Source organism: Pelodiscus sinensis, chromosome 11, assembly GCF_049634645.1.
Source record: "Pelodiscus sinensis isolate JC-2024 chromosome 11, ASM4963464v1, whole genome shotgun sequence".
Classification (NCBI taxonomy): Eukaryota; Metazoa; Chordata; order Testudines; family Trionychidae; genus Pelodiscus; species Pelodiscus sinensis.
In genome coordinates this window covers 9944471-9969168 of record NC_134721.1, presented here as the reverse complement: position 1 = coordinate 9969168, position 24698 = coordinate 9944471, and the positions used below count along the sequence as shown (strand labels likewise).

The following is a 24698-nucleotide window of genomic DNA, read 5'->3' as shown; positions in this document are numbered from 1 at the left end:
TCCCCATAGGCTCTCAAGGCAATAGTATGAAGAATGGAAAATTAAAAATAAGGTAAAAATAATCTTGAAATAGTTCTGGTTATATCAGTTTCCCCAAAAATAATGTAGAGGCAACGTATGCACCATTATGAAAAAGTGGGTTAGTATACAGTAATTATACAAACTTCGTTTTAGTTGCCTATGATGCTAGTATAAGTATGTGCAAGATCATGTGCTGTACAGGACAGGTTTGTGGTTGAAACACACTTGATAGATTTTGACAAATTAAATAGTTGTAAAGATCTGGATAACTTCCAAACATCTTTACTATTATTTATGTCAGTGAACTAAAAAAAAATCAGCAGTTAATTTGCAGTTCTTATAATTTTTATGATACTTATGTTGTTGTAAATTTAGCAGTGTGCAGCATCAACTCAGCGGGATACATTTTATGTTGTCAGCTACCTTTTGACATCATAATAGATTTCAGTTGCCAAAGCTTTCGAGAGAGAGAACAAAATGTGAGAGAGAGCTGTACAGAATATTTGGATCAGATCCAAACACAGGTAAACACGGAGCAGGTTTATGGAGAACAAACGTTTTGTAAGGATTACATTTGAAGGCTTACTTGTCTTTAGCAGACGATGGGGAGACTTTGGAATCTTTGCTAGTGTTTCTAAACTCAGGGTGGTAAACATTATTGTGGGAATAGATAATACTAATCTTGATTGTGTTCCACAGCTTAATGTATGCACCTGTGAGGTATGGGTGACTGTTTCCTTTAAGACACCTAGTGTGACTTACTTCTAATGGAAGTCCATGCTAGAGGAGGGTGTTGATCTTACACAGTTCTTGAAAGGAAATGCACTTTTGTACTAGTGAACAGTTTCTATTCTTCGCTCTTATTTCTCTTTCTCATTTTGTATCACAAGAACATCTTGGGGGGGTAACATGAAATTGTGTATGTGGGGGAAAGTGAGGGTGGGGTTGGTTTCCGAGTAGCACTCAGTTTTACTTTCAGCCTGACCCTGTGCCCCCTCCCTCATATATAATCCTCTTATTGCATGTTCCAAATTATAAGGCCCCTCTTTTCACCTTGCAAGTGTGGAGTGTGAAACTCAGCTGCAGCTCTTTGATCACTGGAGCTCCTTATGTATCCTGCAGAGCTACCCTCTCTAACCTCTCTTTGTCCTGTACTAAATGACATTAGAGTGAGAGGTGGGAAAATGGTAGTTCATAAAAACATAAGAACGGCCATACTGGATCCGACCAAAGATCCATCTACCCCAGAATCCTGTCTTCCAATAGTGGCCAATGCTAGGTGCCCCTAGAAGGAATGAACAGAACGGGTAATCATCATGTGATCCCTCCCCTGTTGCCCATTCCCGGCTTCTGACAAACAGAGACTAGGGACACCATTCTACCCACCATGGCTAACATTCATTGATGGACCTGTCCTCTATGAATTTATCTAGCTCTTTTTTGAAACCTGTTAAAGTCCTGGCCTTCTCAACATCCTCTGGCAAGGAGTTCCACAGGTTAACTCTGCATTGTGTGAAGAAATACTTATTGTTTGTTTTAAACCTGCTACCTATTAATTTCATTTGGTGACGCGTAGTTCTTATATTATGGGAACAAGTCAATAACTTTTCCTTATTCACTTTCTACATTCCTGTCATGATTTTACAGACGTCTATCATAGACCCCCTCCCCTTAGTCTACTCTTTTGCTCTCCACATGAGTGGCAGAAGGGTCAAACTGTAGGGAAGAAAATAACCTTCTTCTCTCATTTTCTTTTAATCTGGGCAGAGGGCAAGGAAACTTCATGGTGCGTTGATTTATTCTTTCTCTCTCTCTCCATATATCCATAAGAGGCAGGAAATGGTGTCATGGCCAGAATGTGGGCAGACCAACCTAACAGTTGGAGCCAGAGTCTGCAATCACAAGACAGCAGTCAAGAGTTGAGCTGGCCTTATCTTGTGAGGTTAGAAGCAGGAGAGAGACTGAAGATTAGAACCAGAAGCTGGGAACAAGAGTATGGCTGGGTAAGGATCAGCGGGTTAGACTGCCTTGCTGGGCCCCTGGGCTCTATGTGTGTGTGGAACTGCTCCGTGACCCTGGAAAGGGTGAGTTTTGGGGTAGAAGGAGCAGGACTAGAGCTAGGTAGCACCACCCGAAGTTCTCTGTGCCTCCATCAGGCATCCCTCAGTGCTGGTCAGAGTGCACCATGTGGCGCTTCAGCAGCAATTTAAAGGTCCTGGGGTTCCAGCCACTGCTGTCATCACTAGGGTTGCCAGGTGTCCAGTATTGACCCGGATAGTTTGGTATTTTAGCCTCCTGTCTGGTAAAAAAATTCAGAAAATACTGGACACCTAAAATGTCCGGTATGTTCTGATTTTTTTTTTTCCCCAGCCAGGAGGTGAAAATCCCGGGTTGTCTGGCTCAATACGGAGGCAGCCTGGCAACCCTAATGCTTACTGAGGAGCTGTCCAGCCTGGCGTAGGGAGGCAAGATGGCAGGTGGTCGCCGGCAGCCTGTTAGGGCCAAAAAATCTCACCATGCATTTCTTAAAGGGGCCATGCTGTTTTTTTCTTTAACAACTCTCGGGGTCCTTTTGATTGTTTGCTTTGTTTTTTTTTGTTTTTGGTTGGGTATTTTTTCTGAAACCATCTGGCAACCCTAGCCACCGCAGTAGTGACAGTGGCATATGGGAGCTCAGAGCCCTTTTGTATGCTGGTCCCCAGGGCAGTGGCTTCCTTTGTTCCCCATGTTGGTGAGTCTAGTCATGCTACTCTTGACTCAGAGGTGGAAGATCCAAAGCCTAACGTGAACACAAGATGCAAATACTGCAGTTCATTTTCCATGAATTAATTCAGTCATGTGGCAGAGTGTGGCTGTAGTGGGTCGACGTGGCTGCCTCCTGACCCTTAAGGGGAGGCTTACCGTGGCCTAACTGGATTTCTTCACATGTGCAATAGTTGTAAATAAAATAATTCTTTGATGTGTTACACTGAACCAGTGAAAGTTAGAAAGCACAGACATGGACAGTATCGGACATAGGTACAAAGTGCTTTTGCTGTCTGCAGTGTATCATTTCAAATTTTGTCCCTATTATTACTGATTTTACCATAGACTTTCTGCTGCCTCACATCCCAGAAGAGATAAAAGACAGGACTATGCAGCGCTTTAAAGACTAACAAGATGGAATCAAATTGTGGAAGAAAATTGGCATGACCATATATACCAAAGGGATACAATAAAAAAAGTGAACACACATGAAATTGGCAAATCAGATTTTAGAACAGAGGAGGGTTTGGGGGGGGAGGTTAGTGTCTATGAGATAATGATATTAGGGGTGATAATTGGGGAAGCTATCTTTGTAATGGGTAAGATCAGAGGCGGATGAGAGTGCTGCGGGGCCCAGGCCAGCGCTGCGGGGCCCCGGGCAGTGAAATTTCGCAGGGCCCCTCCTTTGACACAACGCATGCACCGTGGCGCCACGGCACATGAGCGGGGCCTTGGGAAGCGCGGGGCCCGGGGCAGCTGCCCCGCTCGCCCTGCCCTAAATCCGCCACTGGGTAAGATAATTAGCATCTTTGTTAAGGCCCATTCGTAAAGTGTTAAATTTAAGCATGAATGACAGTTCAGAGGCTTCCCTTTGTAGTCTTGTGTTAAAGTCTCTTTGAAGCAGGATGCATGTAGTGAGGTTGTTGAGACAATGCCCAGTATGGTTGAAATGGCAAGCAACTGTTTTTTCTTTGTGAAACTGTCTGATGTCTGTTTTGTGTGCATTGATTCTTTGGCAAAGTGTCTGAGAAGTTTGTCCAATATACATAGCAGACAGACACTGTTGGCACATGATGGCATAAATTATATATCTGTATGATCAGGAATATGTGTTCTTTATCTTATAACTGAAACGGTTCGGTCCAATGATGGTGTCAGCAGAGTAAATATTTGGACAAAGCTGGCAACAAGGTTTGTTGTTTCAGCAAGACCAGACTAACACAGCTACATCTCAATTACTATCCCAGAAGAGAGATGTGGAGAGATGTGCCTTTAGTTTGGTGGTGTATATAGTAGGGAGGCTTCTGTGTTCTCCTCTTGGGAATCTTATATTGGTGGAATAAAGGCTATCTTCGCTTTAAAAAAAGAAGGAATTGTGGGATCTACATCAGCAGAAAAAATAACATGCTGACTTTTAAAGAATCAGTTGTCGTTATCTCTTGCTCCTTTTTACACTTGGCCTTGGTCCCTAAGGTTTAAAATGTAGAAAATTTAGGAATGATTGTTTTCCCCATTGTGGCACTGGCTTTTTCTCAGTCATTTCACATGGTCCTCTCTCTCTGATGGAATCATTCACTGAATATAGCTCTAGGACTTTTTGGAATTCTTTCTTCAAGGTTGATGATTGACGAAGAATCTTTCTCATTCTTACGTGATCCTAAAATATGCAAATGGTTAGCACCAGTTAGGTTTTCTAATGTTTGGGTTTCGTAATGAAGTTATCCCAGGATGTTGTCCATGGTGACTTTTCTTCCATTCCCACATCCTCTGCACATGGGTTCACTATTTCCCCCCATGGGGTTAAAGTTTTTGATTCTTCATCATTCTTCATACAGGCACTGCGTTGTTGCTATTCCAAGTTGTGCTGCTTCTGAATTAATCAGCTTTGCAAGCCAGAGAATTGTGTCACTTGTCTTTGGTGGTGTGTAATGGTCCTCTGGCCTGATGAAAATGACACGATCTAGTGCGGTAGGGGGTTCTGGTGAAAATAATTTTTTGACCAACTTCACCTTTTGGCAGGCGAACAGTCTGCAAACTTCAGAACTGGAGATTTTGGCAGAACAGTACCAGGATCTGAAGAGAGGCACTTCCCCTCTTCTTCACAGACATACCCCCAAATGCGTATGATAATATAGAGCTTTTGTAGGGTAGAGAACGAAGATCAAATTTTCCATTTTGTTAAAAATTTGCTGACTAATACGTTACATTGTGTATGCAAGCTAGGGCTTATTTTGGCTAATGTTTGCCAGAATCTTCTGTTGCATATTAAAGTTAGACCATAAAAGAGGTTCTTCTTATTTGAAGAAAGGAGGCTAATGCTGAGGAGAATATTTGGTGGTTTAAGTTGGTGTTTGAAAAATGAAAGAAATATAGCTTGCTACCACCAAAAAAAACATTACTACATTTGGCTGGGTAAGTGTTAAAATCTAACTGATATTTGGTATATATAGGCTTTGTTTATGTGAAGTTTCCCTTCCCCGCCCAAAGACCACAGACGTTAAATAAAAATTAATACTTTTTAGAGTAAATACTTTTCTTGCATGAACTTGGTGTGGAGTTGGTTACAAGTGCTTTTGTCAGTAAGAAACATTGCTGGATTTAGGCATAATCAAAAGTTAATTTGTCAGGGTTGGAAACTCGTAAAACAAAACAAAAAACATTTGCTCCTCCTCCTCCCCCGATATTTTAATGTCATAAAGTTTTCATTTTAGCCAGTAGGAGGACAGCCATTTCTAAGGAATTTAGCTTTAAAAATGTCTTTATAAATTGGGATTTTAGGACTATCTATGTGGAGGACATTCTGTCTGATAAACGACCCCCATAAGACACACGCACGCACACAAAAGGTAATTTTGCATGTCTGCTTCCTAGGATATGTGGTGATAATAAATGAACGTTTTATATATCCTTATACATATCTCACAGCAGAACAAAAATCAGAAGATATATTATTCATTAGTCCCTTTACTTTAAATTTAATCATAAAAGATTATTGCTTCTTCACCAAAACAACTGTTTTTGAATATATTAGTAATACTCTTTGCTAATACAAATGACAGAGATCTTCCAGATCATTAACACAGAAGAAAACAAAGATGAAATGATGGCCTTTAATTGTATTCATTTGAACATTAATAAATTTATATTAAGATGTAAGTACTTCTGCTATTAAAAATTAAAATGAAGGGCTGGTGTTCAGATCATATTGCTGAGTGTCGGAGGTTGGGTGCGCTGTTTGCATATTAGGTTGTCATTCCAATGATAAAATAGGCATTCAAAGCCAGATTTGGCCTTGTGAGGGATACCTCTTTCTTCTCATGTCTTACTGTAGAATATTTTTTCATGAGGGCTTCTGCACTGCATGAACAAAAGTTATACTGCTTGAATTCACAGGAGAATGAGGAGTCACTTGTTTGTCATCCTGAAGTACTCCTATTTCTCCTCTTTCTTTCCCCCTCTATGGCCAGAGCTGTTTAGAATACGCAGTTCCCTTTGAGCACTGCCCATGCAACTGGAGTAGCTCTGGCATGTAGATTTCCCAGTGGGCTCACACTGCATAGATGGCAGTTTTAATGAGACCTGATTTAAGCAGTAGACTAGGTCCATAAAACTAATACAAACAGACTTTCAGGAGCTGTACTATTTGTCAGGGCGGTGACTGTGGAGAAGCTTCCATTGCCTTGATGAAGCATATTATGTTGAAAACTTTCCTTTATTTCTTTGCACTGGAAACAGAATTATCACTAAGCGTTATCCTGAATCCCCTACAAGACAAATACAGGTGGGTTTTTTAAATAGACATTACGACCCAATTTGAGTACCAGAAAGTCCCCTCAAACTTTACCTTATACATGAATAAGTATGAACTCTATACTACTGCACATAACTCAGGCCCAAAGGTTAGGCGAGGAATTCAGTTGGTATGTCTCATCTCTTCATTTAAGGCCACTATTTATAGAGCCCTGCAAATCTACGGCCACCCACTTTATAGCTGTGCGTGGATTTGGATAACCACAGCTCATTTTTGCAGACGCAGATGCTGATTTTGTTTCTGCACAGCGCTCTAATGATTCGATTCATAAATAAACCAATCTCTCTTGTCACCCCGGTACTTTGTAAAAATGTTACCATGACTTCTTACATGCAGAGGCCTATATATGTAACCATGTTACTCTCATTGGAAGGTTGAACCCTTCAACAGTTGGCCCAGAGCTCTTTTTAATGAAGTTAAGGAACTTCCATTGTTATCATTGGAAAGTGTTGAGCCCTCCTTAGCCTGATGAAATGCCTCTCTCTTGGTTTTCTTTGTTCCTCTCCCATCTCTCCTGCTTTACTTACAATGGCTTTCTTTACTACTGCTATGACCAGTGTAATATCCAAAGAGGGAGGGGTGTGTGTGTGGTGGGGGCGGGGAGAATGGGATGAGGGAACAGTGTGTGGTAGAAAGAAACATGCAGAGATGAGGACTGGACCAAAGAAGTGGGTTTGTGGTTTAAGAGCAATGAGGTTTATGGGAAGAAGAGTTGTAGAGTATCAAAAAGGGAGGAAAAGTGAAATAGGGAGAAGAATGGTAAAGGGCAGTGAAGTGGGGCCTAGTCAGTTGTATAAATGTACAAGAAATGCAAAAAGGAAAAAGATATTTGATTTTGACTAGGTGATCTTGATTCCCCACCCCCTACTCTAGTTGCTTTCCAGCATAGCTAAGTCAGCTGGCTGTGACCAAGTGAATCCAGAAAATCAGGTGAGTTTCCTGAGAATCCATCCATAGCAGTAACAGGCATTGAAATCATGGAAAAAAGTGTATTTGCTTTTTCTTCTGAGATGCACTAAGTGATTTGTCCATTCGAGTGGTATGGCATTATTGCACTTAGCTCTGCATTTATTAAATAAATTTGTTCTCCAATTCAAGTATTAAGTATGTATTATGGCACCTTGCAGCCAATCTTGAGTGGTTGCAGAATGCAAATATTTTTAAAATTATGAAATTACATAGGACTTGGGCTGCAGTGACCACTCAAGTGATTTATTAATTGAATCGTTTGATAAATTTAATTTTGTTTTAGTGCACAGAGAGAGGGCCTGTATCCTTTGCAGAAATAGGGACACACTGGGGGGCTTTCAATGATGGCTCCGAGTTCCTCTATAAGGAATCTTTAGCACCCAATTAAATACTAAGACTAGTGGCTTGCTTTTTTACTGTCCCTTTGTTTTGACATGTAAGGCTGGTGATACAAATTTGCTCTGCAAAATCCTTTGCAGTGCACTCTTATTTATCAGTAGATTATTTCTAAATTAATCAGACTAAAAATCTTTCTTGTCCTTGTAATTGTGCCACGGTTCAGTGTTGTACGAAGTGCCTAAATAAAAAATACCCTTTTAACTATATCTAGCTCCAGCCACATTGTTTCTGTTTCCTTAGAATGCCATTTTAAAGGTATCGTGGTTTCTGAGCGGCAGCTGTGATTGAAAAGTATGTAAACTAATCTTTTCTTGCTCATGTCATTTTTATGTTCTTATGTCAGAACACAAGAAGGCTGCTTTAAATTTCTTTCACTGTATATTCATTCTAGAGTCTTAATTTTTCTTGTGTTAGCACATATGCTGTATTCTTTCCTACACACTGCAGTTTAGTGCCAAAGTAAATGGCTACTCGTGAAAAGGTACCAAAATAGTTTCTGCCTGATTACTGTAAAATATGTGTTTATTTTCAGTGAAGAGTTTTTATTACCAATGCATAAAGTACAATTATCCTGCATGGTATCAGTGACTTAGAAGAAGAAATAATCAAGCACCCTGCATTTTTAATATAAAGAGCAGTAATTTTTAGAACTCTGAATTGCTTTTTCCAAAAGTGGGAAAGGGAGGGAGTTTTTTGTTGCTTTTAGGCCCATACTGTATGTAGTTACTGCTTTTTCTTAATGCAAACCATTTGAAATTAAATTCTCCGTTAATACTTCTGCATAAAAACCTCTTTGTCCCTTGATGCCCAACCACTGAAAATTGAATGTAGTTGTAGATATATATTTATTCATACTGTACTTCACACCTGATCTTGTGACAGTATGACATAATCCCTGCCACAAAGATTTCTAGTGAAGTACTTGTGAAATAAAGGGGAGAAGGTTGAAAAAACGCAGGGAGAGCAACAAAAATAAATTAGACATTGGGTTCTACTTTTTTGCCAATTAATTTTAAACATTGAATATTCTTAGGTACACATATTATCTTTGATCCATGCACAGTTTTGTCTGTGCCAATGAGAGTTTTGTTGGTGGATGGAAGGCACTATATGATCCTCAGTTTGTAAGTTGTAGAAAAATGTACAAGAAAGTGTATTTTCCTAGTGTGTGGTCCAAGTTACCTGAAGAGGCTGACATGAGTTACAAATGCTGTGTTTAAAGTAAAACTTCATTATGTTATGGTGGTTTCCAAAAATGTACAGGAATTGAACTTAAAGCATTATTTCAAAGTATTAGAATGTTTTAGTTAGACTTTGTATTCCTGTAAATTAATCTTTGCACACATTATTATTGTATTTTTGGCATGGACAGCTTGTAGTTCTCAGTCATTTTGCATGACAGGCTTCGTTTTTCTTGGGAACAGAAAAGAGACAGGGCCAAATTCTTCTTTGCTGTTCTTAAAATGGTGGTTACTCTGCATTTGCAGCAAACAGAATTTAGGGTAGAATTGCCCTGCACAGTTTAATTCTGTTTTAGAATTGTTCCTTGTATGCAGCTGGCCCTCAGGAAGGAGCTGTTGTGTCTGCAAACATCCATGTGCACCCAGTAAGCACCATCTCTTACCTTAATCACAGCAAAAGCCTGTATAGAGCATGCTGAACGATTTAGCAGTTGGATCCAAACCTGGTTCATATAAATGGGTTTTATTTCTGTTTGGAAAATATGAGCCCATTTTTACATAGACCAGGTGTGGATTAGTTTACTGAGACATTTACCCAGCCCTAGGTTTGTGGAAGACTGTTTCTAATTCTTACAAAGAAGTTGTACAGTCAAGTCACAGACATCTTATATTAAAATGAAAGTGAAAAGGATTTTAAAAATATTAACAAAGTGTTCATAATCCCAGATTGGTAGCCTGAATGTAGCTCCAGACTTAACCAATATAAATATATTTATTTCCAAAGAAAATAATTGCAAAACAGTTCCCCATTTGCCTCCATACCAAGGTCGTTGTGAGTGTTTAGGGTTTGTGTTTCTCCTCCGCTGGACAATGTCTGCTATTATACCTATAGCAGGACATGAAATCTAGCCGCCTTGGGTGTCAGTGGTGTCATCAACAGTTGCACCTGAAATCGGAAACCAAAACCTCTGTCTTGGCAGGTGAAAAGCTTTTCCCTTTTTAAAGGAGGAAAAAAGTGCATGCAGCTCCACAACAGCCTAGCTGCTTTGCAAGAAAGAGCTAAAGACACGTCTCGGAAACAACCAGCTTGGAGTATGCCAAGGAGCCAGAGGCTGCCACTGGAAGAATCTCTTTAATAGTTAGTCATCTGGCTCCAGCTGTGCTAACCTATGCCTGGTAGGCAGCCATGTGTATGCGCCTGCCAACTGATGGCCAGACACTAGAGCAGACTTAAGCAATTAGTGCAGTCCCCCATCCGGTGGCTGGATTCGCTGTGTGTGTCCTCCAGATAACCACACTTGTTACTCAAACCAGAGATTTCTTGTGGTCTAGGAGCATCAGTTCTACTAGACTAACTAAGAGCGAGTCTCCCTCTGGCTGAGTCTTCGAGAGCTGTGCGTAGCTTGTTTCAGTCAGGAGTCACTCTGAAAAACTAAAGCTGGATAGGAAGTCTTTTGCTAGAAGGCGAAATGCTGCCTTTGTTGCATATGCTCCATAGGGCATTTTGCCTGACTCAGTACTGTCTGGAAGCAGATCAGTGGTTTATTCTTGGTGGTGGCGGTGGGGTTTTTTCCCTTCAGAAAGCACATTTTATTTGGTTTAGAGCAGCATTTTTAACATTGAACAGAATTTTGAGTTAGGTATGTCATTATAGAAAGATAGTCAATTAAAATAAGAGCTTTGAGTCAGCACCTCAATACTGCGGTGACTGGTGCTCTGTAAATATCTTTGAAGTATTGTTTTTGGTACCATTTTTAGGTCAAGCTTTCATAGTATGAATCATTATGGTTACACTGGTGATTTTTTTTTCCCTAAAGAACACAATAAACCCCAAACAAAAGCGAACTGTTCCTTCAGTTAAACGAATAGGGCCCCAAACATACCTTCAGGTAAGGAGGACCTCCTTAAGCAGCTTGAATGATGCCATGCAGCAAATGTGCCTCTGAAATGCCTTGTGTACGTCATTCTACCTCGATCCATGTCCTCCTCTTAATGGTCCTGAGCCTCATATACACTGAATTCGTCTTCTGAATTGCTTCTTTTGCCTTCAACTCCCATGTTCCTCAGTGAATTTGGGATGCATAAGCCCTCTCACAAAGCCAGTTTAGGAGAGATGGCTGCGGCTTGTATTCGTGAGAGGGCTTTTTTTTGGGCATCAAAGCACTTGTTCCAGCTATCAAATCTTTGCATGCTGGTATCCCTCTTCCCTATTCGATTTGGGGGTATGGAACATACAGTTGAAACCACGTGAGCCAAGCTAAAACAATTCTTTTACTGAACTGGATTTTTGCTTGGCATGTTGTGGGGTGCTTAGAAAGATCAGTACTTGGTAAGGATGGGCGGAGGAGGCAGGTAATGGGAGTGTGTGAGCGCCAGTGCATTATGAGGGTGCTATGCTTACCAGAACACACAACATGTGAAAGAGTAGGCATTGGAACACGTGATATGACTATTGTCAGGGAAAGAGCCCAGCACGTTTGTGGCCTGTATCAGATATTTGGGACACAATAATTAGCGTGACGTGGGGAGAGTACAATCAGAGAAGAAGCCTCTTGCGTGAGTTTGTGTACGTTTTTTATCCATTTTTTTGGCTTAACTCTTATGAGAGGATAACTTCACCCAGCGCAGTGTACGTTTCAGTAAGTAATGTAAGATGTGCCTTTGCCCATCCATCAAGAGAAGAAGTACTCGTTTTCTGATGTTCCAGTCTCTGGGTCTGAAACGTCTACAGATACACCTTAATTTTTACAATGGCATATAGCAAGCTGATCCATTAATTCTGAGCAGTTGAAAATAATTGGTGCAAGTATTTCAAATGAAATGAAATGAAAAAATGCAAAAAATACCATACTTCGTTTCCTTTCCCCATATTTATTCTCTCACATTCTGTTTGGAGACAAAAGTTCAGAAACCAAGCCAAAATCAGATGCAACGTGCCCAGATTTCTTGAGCAGGTGATTTTGTTGGGCATATTATTCTTCACCCTTTGTGATTTGCACTGTGACACAAAACTAGAGAAGCGATGAGATTGAAATTTTGACCAGCACGTTATCCTGATACCTGACACACTGTGCTGATATGAGAGTGTCTTTACCACAAGGACTTTCTTGGTGGTTTGGCAGCTCCCAATAAGTAGAAAAAGCAGAACTAATAACTTAAGCTAAAATATTTTTTTCTTTAGGAAATTGATTAAATGTAAAAATATACTGTATGCATACTAAATACAATTTTTAAATGTGATGGGCAGGAAGCATAAGTGATACCATTTGGTTTTGTGGCATCAGTGTGGGCTGGTTAAGGAGGTGGGGATAAACTTTGGGGATTATTGATATAGCATGAGTAGAGCCAGATGGTTGTATTACACATCTTTTGTGTACTTGTTTGCTTCTTAAAGCAGTTGCAGAATTTTGCCTTGGGCAATTTTTTTTCTGTGCTTGTGTGTTCCCCTCTGAATTTACCTTTGACAGAGTACATTGTGAAGATGGGGAATACTGTGCTTTTTCACTTCCATGTTCTCCTTTACATTATTTTAAATTTGGTGAATCAACAGGATTGTGCTTAAAAATAGCTTTTAACTTCTGAAAAAAGTTAGCAATAGATGTAGGCGTTGTATGGGTTTTCCACACCCTCCACCCTTTGGAATATTGATTTTAAATAGTGCTATTTAAAAAAAAAATTCTGTATTTTGGAGAATCAATTGCAGCATTGGCAAACTATTTTTTTAAAAAGTGTACTAGTTAAGTAGTGTTCTTGCAATAAAGAAATGTTGTCTTAGATTAATGAGCTAATGTTTCCATTACTTATTTTAGGTTTTGAGATTGTGGTGCACCTGATTCATGTTATCAAAAACACATACTTTGTGGTATTCAGATTGAGTGGGAGATGGTTATGATAGGTAGGTGTTTCTTAACTGGATGTTTATGTGACATTTGTTGGAACTACTTATCACCGGAACCACCAAAATTTACATATATTTGTTATTTCCCTTTGAAAGCAAATTATGCTTTATTTCCCATAAAAGATGAGTTGTTTTAAGAGGTTTCTTAAGTAAGATTTACAATCTACAGACCTTATGCTTCTGTCTTACCAGTTATGTGCCTGTGTAACTCCATTGACTTGGTTGGGTTTATTCCCAATTTACTTCACTGTAGGTACATATGCAAAGAATTAGGTCCCAATATATTTAACAATTACATTGGAAACTATCAAAATAATTGTGAATATGCTTAATGTCTTTTTCTGGGAGTGAGGAACATACTGGTAAAACTCTACCTTATTCACGAGAGTAGTATCTGTATTTATCAGGATCTAGGGTCTGATACAGCAAAAAATAAAACTAAGAGGTGGGCCCAATCCTATGCTATTCTACTTGAGCAGAGAAGTCCCACTGAATTCTTAAGCCTGGACATGAGGGGATTGGGGCCTTTTATTTGGAACCAAAAGTACTTGATGTGAAAACAAGAAACATACAGTTCTAACCTTATTGAAATTTCAGACTGTTTTTAGTCACAAGGCTGAAGTGACTACTTCTAATAATGATGCCATTGTACTCAGCCTATCTGATCAGTTCTTGAAATGTTTTAGTAAGTCTATCTTATAGCATTATAAGAAGATAATCAGCTGCCTTAGAAGGTCCCCATCTGGAGTATAGAGTTCTTTTACTGAAAGATGTTTTGCCTTTTTGAGATAGCTCTCGCATTTCATCATCTGTTGTGCAAAGATGAAGTGCATATGAAAAGTCAGTGACTCTGAATCCATCTGTTGTTATTATTTTCCACTGATAATTGGCTTGAACAATGAAATGTCTGTGTCTGTAGCCTTTGAAACTGTACACCCTGTTTATTTTCTGGAGGTCTTACTCCATTCCCTCCACCCCCCCACACACACTTTTTTTTTTTTTTGCTTCATTTTCTCTCAAGCTTATAGTTAGTGGAGCTTGCATGAAGATGACATCTTTGACTCTGTGCATCAGTATGTGTCACTCAGCATCTAAAGCTTGCCTATAGATTTTTGTCAGAGTCCTATGTCTTTTCTGTTTGCTGCTGTGTAGAGCAGTCTTAGAGCAGGAAGACTGGCAGATCCATATTGCATAGACACCTTACCTGAAATGTGGTATTTATTTCACTTTCCTTATTAAAATATTAATTTAGAGTCCAGTATCTAATACGTATGGAATTGGATACTACCTATAATTGTATAATATATTCAGTGGCATCTAGTTTTGCACGATACAGAGCATTAATATTGGATTCCACTAACAGCAGTTCCATTAGCCTGCTCAACCAGTATGAGATATATATGAGCAGGGAGGCATAACTACCAGCCAGAACTGCCAAAACAGTCATTAGAAGCTCCATTGGGATGGACAAAGGCTTTTACACAGTGATATACTGATTAAATTTTTGTTCTATGGTTTATTTGCATCAAGGTTAGATCACTATCGTCTGTGTGAACCGTATTATCTAACACCTGATTTGGAAGGTCATTTCAATGCAAAAATCGTGAACAATATAGGGGTTCTAAAATTTCTTGTGGGATCTCTTCAAGAAGGTGTTTGGTTGTTGGTTTTTTAATCCTGATAGACTTTACTGGCTCCTAATAGCAATTTTATTTTTATTTTCGCTCTGATTGTGAATTTATGCAAGGGAAAGTCTTGTTGCCTCCTCCCTTCATGCTCCAGGAGTGCTAGGAAGGGTTGTAAAATAGGTTAGTGAAATGAAAAGTGCTTGTTCCTCACTAGAATCCTTAGTGGAATTCAATATCCTACCAAATCAGCTGTGGTACATGCTTTGGAATCCCAGTAAATATATGATCCCCCTTTTTAAGCCCCCTTTTTAAGCCCAAATTCTCATTCTCTCTCTCTCTCTCTTTCTCTCTCTTATGTGTAAGTGATCTTTCAGAATGAAATTTAGGTACGGAATATAGGGCAGCAGTACACAGTCCATGTCACACTGTAGGCTGCAGCATTAGAAATGAAGGAAGGGGAGCATAATCTTATTTATGTTTCAATAGCAATCATTTAATACTGCAAGTTATTAAAAAATAATTAAATTACTAAAACCAACATGTAGCTAGGACTTACAATGCAAGGTCAATGTGATTTGACTCCTTAAGTTAAGAAGGGACACAAGTGAATTCCAATTGCTAAAAAATTTTGCTTCCTGATTCTGTTCTTTGGGTATAAAGATGAATGCGACCAGAACACATTTATTTTCTCCGGAAACAGAGAATACATTGTGACATTACATTATGTATATAATAATGATATGGAGTGTTTGCTGGGAAACACGGTATTTAGTAATATAGCTGTTTTTGGAAGTAAATATATTTTGGAGATACTTTCATGAAGACAAGTTTTTGGAAATGAAATTTATTAAAAAAATCTTTAGAAATGTCTTCTTTGCCCTCAAAAATAGTAAATAGGAATGTATTAAATGATTAGTCATTAAAAGTATACTTTTTATGTGGAATGTCTTATATACGAAAAAGGAAGAAAATAGAGGGACAGCACAGATTGTAGAAATTTAGATTTTATATTATAACTCTACAGTGAGTGTGCCCAATTAATTTTAAGCCCCTTTTAGGAAAAGAATTGAGTGGAATTCTATTTTTTTTAATAGGAGTGAAAGTGGGTTTTTCAGGTGGTGATTTGGTCTGATTCTGTTTTGGTGGGTTAGGTGGTAAGGCAAGCATGGGGTACACAAATGCTTTATTTATTTTATTTTATTTTGTTTTGCCAGAGCCGTTCCCAGATTAGAAATTAATTATTCCTATTTATTATTGCTGCTGTTATGTAGTATTATGTGAGCACAGAATTTAGCTGTTGGCTTTTTTAGCTACTATCCCCTTAAACAGGCTGTGTAGCTTGTCAGAGATCAGGACAGGTAGAATGCACAGCAGGCGTCTGATTTGAGCCAGTTACTCATTTGCTGAGTGTTTGTGTTTATGCAAAGGGGCCTCTTCCTGCATATTTAATCTAGACTAAGGCAGTGGCTTTTGTTGTGTTTAGACCACATACCTTCAGCCCTTCTTCCTTACACTGCAGCCAGTATTGAAGCACAAGAAAGCCTGGATAGCCAAAGTGCTTTCGTGTTTTCAAACTCTCAACTTTCTGCAGTTGGTTGGGAATTACTGTGCAGCTTAAAGCCTTGCTCCTCTTCATTCATTAATGGGTAAGTTTGTACTGTGTTAGAATCTACTTTTGTGTCTTTTTCCCCGTTATAAATGCACAAAATGCTTGATATTCTTGATTGTCCAGTCCTCTTTAAAGCAGTCCTGGTCAGCTGAAGTAGTTCATTGCAGTGCATTAGATCAAGAATACAGGTGCTTCTGGAGTATACCTTTGAACACCGCTAAATACTGTATTGCAAGACAGGTTCTTTTTGTGGGGTGGGGGAAAGTGTTCAGCTTTCTTCTTTGTACTAACAAATCCTGTTTTGTAACTATCTTGAAGATAATGCTTCCATTGTTTGCCGAAAGCTTTCAAACAATGTACAACACAGGACTGTAAAAGCAGCAAGAAAACTCTTGTCTTTATTGTCTCCCAAGCAAGGGTTCTCACCAGAATGTCTGCACTGGAATAGGAAGGTTTTTCTTTATGTGGAAATTGAATCGTCTCTTCATTGATATTAATAGCACACTAGAGATGTTAGCCATGATGCAGAGTACCAGGACTATAGAGTAGGGAACCTGATATTGCGGGGGGAAAAAATGACAGTCCTATTGCTGTTCAGTGTGGGAGACATCCCTCTATGAGAACGGAGTTTGCATAATGGCATCCTAGGTTAACTGTTTACTATAGGCATTTTAATCTCCAGCTCTTTTTAATATAGATGTAATTACTGTCTCTTGCTCTCCTACTTATTAACTCTACAGCTCAGTTTCTGATTCGGTCTGAACAAATTAGTTTTAAAAATGACTTTCTAGAAAATCTGTGTGGTATGCCTGTACAGTACATTCTACTGTATATTCAGTGCATGCAGTAATAGTGTAATAGAATGTCAGTTGCCTTTTCAGAGTCAAACGAGAGAGAATTTGTACCAAAAATCAAAGAGAAAAAAATGACAAAGGGCACTTCTTCAAAGAAGAGTGTTGTAATATGTAGAGTATTTGGAGAAATGTGGAAAATGTGTATCAAGGCCAGTAGTAGTTTTGGTTACCAATTAACTATTTCCTTCATTTGAGTAACTCATCTCAAACAGAAGAGTGTGCTGTTCTACCACATGTTGGAAAGTGTGAGAATCTGAATAAAATTTCATCAACCTTATTAAAATATGAAGGGACTTTGGTCGTCTTTGGAGCAAATCAGCCTATAGACTTAGAAGCATTTGTTAACAATAAGACTGGTAAAGGTTTTTAATAACAAAATTACAAATACCATATCTAATTGTAAGTATATTACTTTTATACTCTGGTTTTAAAAAAAACTTTTTATGAGGAAAAGTACCTCAGTCAAAGCACCTTGTGTGATTAGCTCTATTGTATTCTTAAATTTTGATTGATAGAGATAATAGTTTTCACTTAAAAATACAGACAGGTACTTTAACTTTCCATGACAATAGCTATTTGCATTTCTTTTATCTTTTTGTTTAACATTTGTGGGGGTTGGGATGGATTTGATTATTAACTCTTATTGCACACTAAGGTAAATGCTAAAACAAAGCTTTTGTTAAAGCTTCAAAGGTAAAACAGCAAATATTGTTTTTAGGCTTCAATATTTAAAGTCTGTTAAAGGATACCTCAAAAATATTTTCACATGACCATGACCAAGGATATCACTTTGTAGTAAGGTAAGAGAGAAGTTTCCCCCCCTCCCACTGTAAAGATGGGCACACTTCTGCATTGCTGGTTTCTTGGCAGGCTGCAGACTTATACATATGAGAGAGAGGGAGGGAGAACATTTTAGAGTACTTTTCTCTGTCTCACATAAAAAGAAATTCAGGATGTAAGTTCACAAGAATCTGAAAGATACTAGCACCGAATAGACACCGGGAAGAGCAAAATACCAAGTAATGGAGCATTTATAAAATGGGGATGGCTATATTTTATATTCAAAGCCAAGAAAGCTAGAAGTTTAGTCTCTGTTAAATAAAAAATAAGTAAATAAAATAATAGCACACACGCACAAATAGGAATGCACCATTCACTAGTGGGTTGTAGAGTGTGTTCAGAATTCCCTAAATGTGTCATTTTGAAAGGTATACTGTAAACAGTTGTGGGTACTGAAAGTAACACTTTTATCATCAAATGATGCCAATGTAACACTGTTAGTTACAGTGGCTGCTCCACTGTGGTTGGGAAGTAATCTTTCATGTTACTTACTTTAATTATATGTGAGGTCAAATTTCAAGATGAGAATTATAACAGTCTCAAAATGGTTGAGACTAGCATTAACTAATGTTGGAGAGTTATGAAACCCTGAAGATGTTGCAAGGCTAAAATGCATTGAAAGATTTGATTATTGTGGTCTCATTTGATTCTTCATTTGACATGTTTGATACTTTCTGGAAACATGTTATGGTCCTTACGTCTGAAGAATACAGCCAGGGCTAGCCGTGTTGCACTAAGTAATTTATATGAGGCAAATAACCAATCTGTCAGTGACTGGTTAGACTTATGACCATAGTTAAATTTTGTACTGTAAGCCACATGTACTGAAATTGTCTAATAACTGTACTTTTGTTATCTCTGATGGTTTTAAAACAAGTCAATGTATTGTATAGGGGGGTTGCCCAAAACTGAGCATTTTTTTTCCAGCATCGTGATCAAAATGAAATTTAATACGGTTTTAAATGGAGGAAAAATTTAGTGCTTAGATTTATCCTCATGTTATTTATTTTATCCCCATTAAAATAAATAAAAACTGCCCATACATGAGCTTTGAGCATCCAGCAGATTATTAGAAATCTAAGTGCAATATGAGCAGCTCATTTTTTCCACCAAACAGCAGCACATCAGCAAATACCATATCCTTCCCGTCCATACTTCTTCAAAGACCAGATAAAAGAAACATGCCTTGCTTTTTACGCACTTTGCATTTTTACCTACATGTCACTTTCCAGATCGATCCTTATGACACCTGGGTCAGAATATTTCACCTGCAGTATCTCATGACAGTCAATAGATATTACACAATAACTAATGGGGAAGCTCTTTAATATTGTAGTGTTTAAGTTATTCAGTTTGAGGTTCTCAAACGTATTGTAGTTGAAGAGGCCATCCGATCAGCACCTCTTTACTTGTCGTTGTTTAGCTGAATCATTATGCACATCAGTTTTGGTGAATTAAAAATAGTTGTACTATAAACAAAATATTGCACAAGGGGGACAGTAATTCTTTTTTTGGAGGGGTGGGGGGATATTTGCAGCATTTTTCAAACTAAGCTGCCTTCCCACTCCAAAACAAAAACCATAAAGATATTACATAATGAAGGCAAATGCCAGCCTGGATCTTTTAGACTTAACTTTAACTTGGTTAGATTTGAAAGAAAATATAGTGTATTACTCCATTGCTGGATCTTGCAGTTTAAATAAATAAATAAAATAAAAATGCTACTTGTGAGTGTGTGGTTTTGATTTTTCAGTGCTTCCAGGAAGCCTTGCAGTTAATAATTAAAACCAAAATGTTAAGTTAATATATTCAGTTGTGAAACTAAAGTTGTCTCTAACAAAAATCAATCCATCAAATTTCTGAAACTGCCTATAAAAAAAAAGTCTGCTTTCTAGGTACTGAAATGGAGTTTTCCCCCTTGTGGTTTTGGTTTCTAATCATATTTATCCCTTTTAGGTTTTTTAAGTCAGGGAAGTTGGCCCCGATCCTGCAAACACTTTTTATACCCACAAGCAACTTTCTGCGGGTGAGAAGTCTCACTGTGAGATGCCACTCATCTGTGTAAAGTTACTCAAGGGAGCCAGGGTGTGTGGGAAGGGAGGGCCTTTGTCTCTCTTGGCTTCTGTACAATGCCACATATGCTCTAGTACTATAAAATACTACTGTTTAATTAGTGTGTAATCTTCCTTCCCTTGCCTTTCAATTTCATTGTCTGATTTATATTATTGATTTGAATTTAGCTTTACAATCATCACTCCCAATTACGGCCCTTATGCATCTAGCTTTTATGGATACCATTGGTGGTCTCCTTGAAGGAACTAGCTACGTGGGTGTATTAAGAGAGTAGGGCAAAATCCTACTGTGAGCTCTATAGCAAAGCTTACGTTGACTTCAGCGGGAGCAGACTCCGGGCCAGTGTGATTTGGGAGGTCCTGATGAAAATTATGCTGAAATCAATGAGAGGCTTTCTGCTGATGCATTGGATTGGGTGTCAGTATGCATTTAGGATCATTGCCACCCCTCCCCAAACCTGTCCTGCTTTTATAAATTACAGTAAAAATGTCTTCAGCCAAGATCTCTCAGACATTTCCTGTGTTATCCCTGTCTCACTAATGGATAAACTGAGGCACAGAGTGGCTAAGTCCAATAATGTCTACTAAAATTCCAATCCTGCAAATACTTATGCTTGTTAACTTTTTACTCGTGGCGGCGGTGCTCTGGAAATCAATGAAACTACCCACATACTAACCTGTCTAAATGTTTGCAGAGTAGGGGCCTAAATTTGCATGTCAAAGTTTTGGAGTCCTTCCGCAGCTCAAACTTCTGAGTTTTTTTTTTTTTTTAAAGTAGACTTAAACCCAAGATCACATGTCCAGGCAAGCGATTCTCTAATGGAGCTGAAATCATCATCTTTGCTCCCAGCCCTGTGTTCAAGTTGCTAGACCCAGGCTCGCCTCTCTTGAGCAAACACTAGTTTAGGGTTGTTTGGGCGTTTTATATCATGGGTACTGAATGTTTCCACAGGTATTTAGAAAAATCAGTAAATGTTACATGGGGTTTTAGACCTCACCAAGGGTACGTCTAGACTACAGGCTTCTGTCGACAGATACTGTCGACAAAACTTCTGTCGACAAAGAGCGTCTAGACTACATTGAGTTCTGTCGACAAAGCAAACTGCTTTGTCGACATGGTAGTGTAGACGCAAAGGACAGTTTACATTCAATAACACCTTCTGTTGACAGAAACTCTGTCGACAGAAGGTGTTATGCCTCGTAAAACGAGGTTTACCAGCGTCGACAAAACTGCTGAGTTCTGTCGACGTTATGTCGACAGAACTCAGTAGTAGTGCGGACACAGGTATAGTTTTGTCGACAAAAGTCCACTTTTGTCGACAAAACTCTGTAGTCTAGACACACCCCAAGAGAGAACTTTATTCAGAGTAGCCATTTTCAGCTATTTTGTATTAAATGATAACATGGTCTATATTTGTATGCTTCAAATGTGTTCTGTGTTGCAAAGTGGGTTTGTCTGAAACCTCCAGAAACACAACAGAACTGATAAGTATAAAAATAGATTTAAGGGATCTGATTCAGATAATATCTCCAGCAAAGTGGAATAAAAACCTTTATTCCACTCTAATAGTAAATAGTATGTCAGAGTTCATATATTTTATTTGCAAGGTTTTGATGTTTTACATATCTTAGCCAAGATGAGACCTGCCTATTAAGCTGTAGTATTAGGCCTCTCTTTTTAGGGTCCAATCTAGAAAATCTTTGCTTACACAAGTAAATCCTATTGAAGCCAATGGGACTGCTTGCAAGCACTTACAGGACTTGGACCTTATTCTCTAACATTTTATGTTTTGAACTATGTTAAAATACCCACCAAAGATATGTTTACAAATTCTTCTAATTTTTGCAAATTAGCGAAAAATCAAAACACTTCCTATTTCATCTTGATTCTTAAACATTTTTGTCTTGCTAAAAATGTCATTTTTCAGAGGTGAAAAGGTGAGGTGAAAATTCTGTCTTTGCAAAATTAAATGGTAAATGAGTGAATTGCCTTCTGAAAGGCTTTTGTGAAAATACGATTCTTATTTTTTTTTTTTTTACCCAAGAGAGAAATGGATGGCAAAAAGCTGCACCTGATCCTGGAAATGGCATAATCTGTCATTTTGTTTGGTTTCACAAACATTCCTCAAAGAACCCACCTTTACCAGATGAATTTTTAAAACAAAGTTTTATGCAGCCTTACTATTTCAGATGCCCAAATTTCATTCAGTTTCTCTTTTATGTTACATTGTCTAGATCAGCAAATGCTTGCGCATTTGTTTGTCCCCACTGAATTAACGTATTAGAAATTACATGTTCTTCTGCACGGCATTTAGCAGATCAACACTTCAATGAAATTATGTTATGCTTTTATTTTATTAAAGGTTTGGGTCAATTGACATGGAATTAATTCTAAACACTGTTAATAACTTGATCTAAATTAATAAACAAATATTTTTCGTTTCTTGTGTACCATATGTTGATGCCAATTATATGAACAGAAAGTGGCAGATTGTCATGTTTCTTAAAGGATTACATAGTGTTTTGCATAAGAGAGAGTACACAAGATGCAGTGATATATGTTGTAAAAAACACACTTGCATTGTTCTTCTTTCCTACTTTGTAAAGGATACACCTCTGATATTTTTCTTTTACTGTAACCCATTTTTCTTGTTAACGGTGTGTACTTCATGTGAAAAGAGGGCATGAACACCCCAAGTACAAATAAACTACTTTCTGACTTAAGCATGAAAGATGTATCTTCTCTGGGACTGTATCTTTTGGAAAGCAGGGAGAGGGGGACGGGAACATAGATAGAAATCCAGGGGTTACAAATACACACACAAAATGTAACTAAGCAGAGACCTATTCAAGCAAGTCTGGTTTCTGAAACAAAGGACGTGAGTCAGATATTATTCAAAGTGAAACTAAATTGATAGACATCAAGATTAAGAAACTTTATGGTGGAGAACAAAGATGCCTCATCTTCAGGGTTTTTTTTCCCCTCTCCCCCAAACACCACATTGTTCTTGTTGAACTGAAGAGCCTCACGCTGGCTGGTACTGATAAGCAGCAGTCCTGTGACTTTATTGTTTTTATTAACTCTCTCTGAAAGTCATTCACCATTAAACACAATTGAATTCATTTGTTGTTTTATTTATGTTTGTACTTGCTAATGTGGTAACAATGGAAATGTCGCTAGCACTGATCAGCCAATGACGTTGTGGTATCCTCTTTGTTTCCAGGGTAAGAAGAGTGACCTTTTTGGGTGGCTGTAACTGAAGATTGCTTTGCAGAAGCAACTAAAGTAGGTAAATACAAATATCGTTCTTTTTTGTATTATAGTGACCTGCCTGTATATGGGCCCGATCCCGCAAAAACCTTAAATATTCCATTCCTTACTTGTGGAAGTAGCCCAATGATTTAAATGGGAATGCTTGTGTGACTAGGGACTGCAGGATTAGTTTCTAACATACAAGGCTCTAGTTTAAGCCCTGTACATCTCCAATTAAGCCAATGGGTTAGACCTTCAATTGAAACTTAGGGCCACCTCCTTTTGGCTCCCGTCCATTTGCCTTTGGGAACATTTGGCCATCAGTCTTGTCCTCAGTCAAAATTTGAACAGTCTTCTCTGTTGGCTGTCTATTGTGCAAGGGGCTTTCCTTGCAGCTGGGGATCATGCGCTCTTTTTCTCAAAATGCCCCATCGCTCCCTGCTGGGTGGTGCCAGTGTTGCTACAGAATTGCTCCTAGCCAGCTGAAGGCTCCTTAACAATAAGATGAATCCCAAGGAATTGTCAAATTGACATTACATCTGCTTTGACTTGTGCTAATACAGTGTAAGAGCCTAATTTGGCTCTTCATCTGGTTACTTCTTATCCTTGTAAAAGTACACGCTTTTTGGCCTTTTAGGGCATAGTGAAAACAAAACAAAAAAGAAATCAGCTCCCATGAAGCATTTTTATGAGAATCTTTTGCTTCTACTTTAACTTCTTGCCTTTCTTTTTGTTGACTTCTGTAAGTTTAAAGTTAGAAAGCAACATTAACATCACAAAAGTGGTGATTCATAAAATTAACTTGCGGAAGACTGGAGTAACACATGTCAGTGTTTGGTATTGAAGTGGTGTCATCTGACTGAGGTTCATATGGCTGCCTTATAATCACCTTCTTTGAGAAATTAATAGTCGGTTAAGCACCATAGCAACAAGCAACACTGATGTAACCATTAAGCAGTGGCTGCTGTTCGCTGTGATGTCAGTGCTGTTCTCTTGGCCTTCTCTGAATATAAAATGGTTTCATTTTAAATTTAGAATTTTACAGAATGATTAAATATGTCAAAGAATTACAGCTATTTTTATTTAATTATTTCTTTTAAAAATACATGTTAAGGGGAAAAAAATCCCAACACACTCTCTTCTGTTTCAAATTAAAATAGATTTATGGATAATGTGTTCTTTAGCTCTTTGTTGCCAAAAAAAAAAAAAAAACCCTTACCAGACAGGATGAAATTCATAGCGTTCAAGTGAATACAGGCAGTCCCCGAGTTACACGGATCCGACTTATGTTGGATCCGCAGTTACGAAAGGGGTTTTTCTCGCCCCGGAGGACGGGAGCGGCGGGACGCCCAGATGCGCCGCGGTCCTGCCGCCCGCGTCCTACGGGGTGAGAAAAGCTGCTCCGCGTCTCCCTGGTC

At 38.5% G+C, this 24698-nt stretch overlaps 1 protein-coding gene across 39 annotated transcripts in view; it reads left to right on the top strand.

Moving 5' to 3' along the window:
• FOXP1 (forkhead box P1) overlaps window positions 1–24698 on the top strand; it is a 562577-nt gene that overhangs the window by 216154 nt on the left and 321725 nt on the right. For 26 of the 39 annotated variants that reach the window (XM_075938629.1, XM_075938614.1, XM_075938618.1 and 23 more), the window contains one exon: window positions 23252–23317. The gene's annotated coding sequence lies outside the window, so the exon portion shown is untranslated. Of the gene's footprint in view, window positions 1–16100; window positions 16299–23251; window positions 23318–24698 lie in introns of those variants that run through there. The other 13 variants (XM_075938603.1, XM_075938613.1, XM_075938605.1 and 10 more) reach the window with 5 other exon arrangements.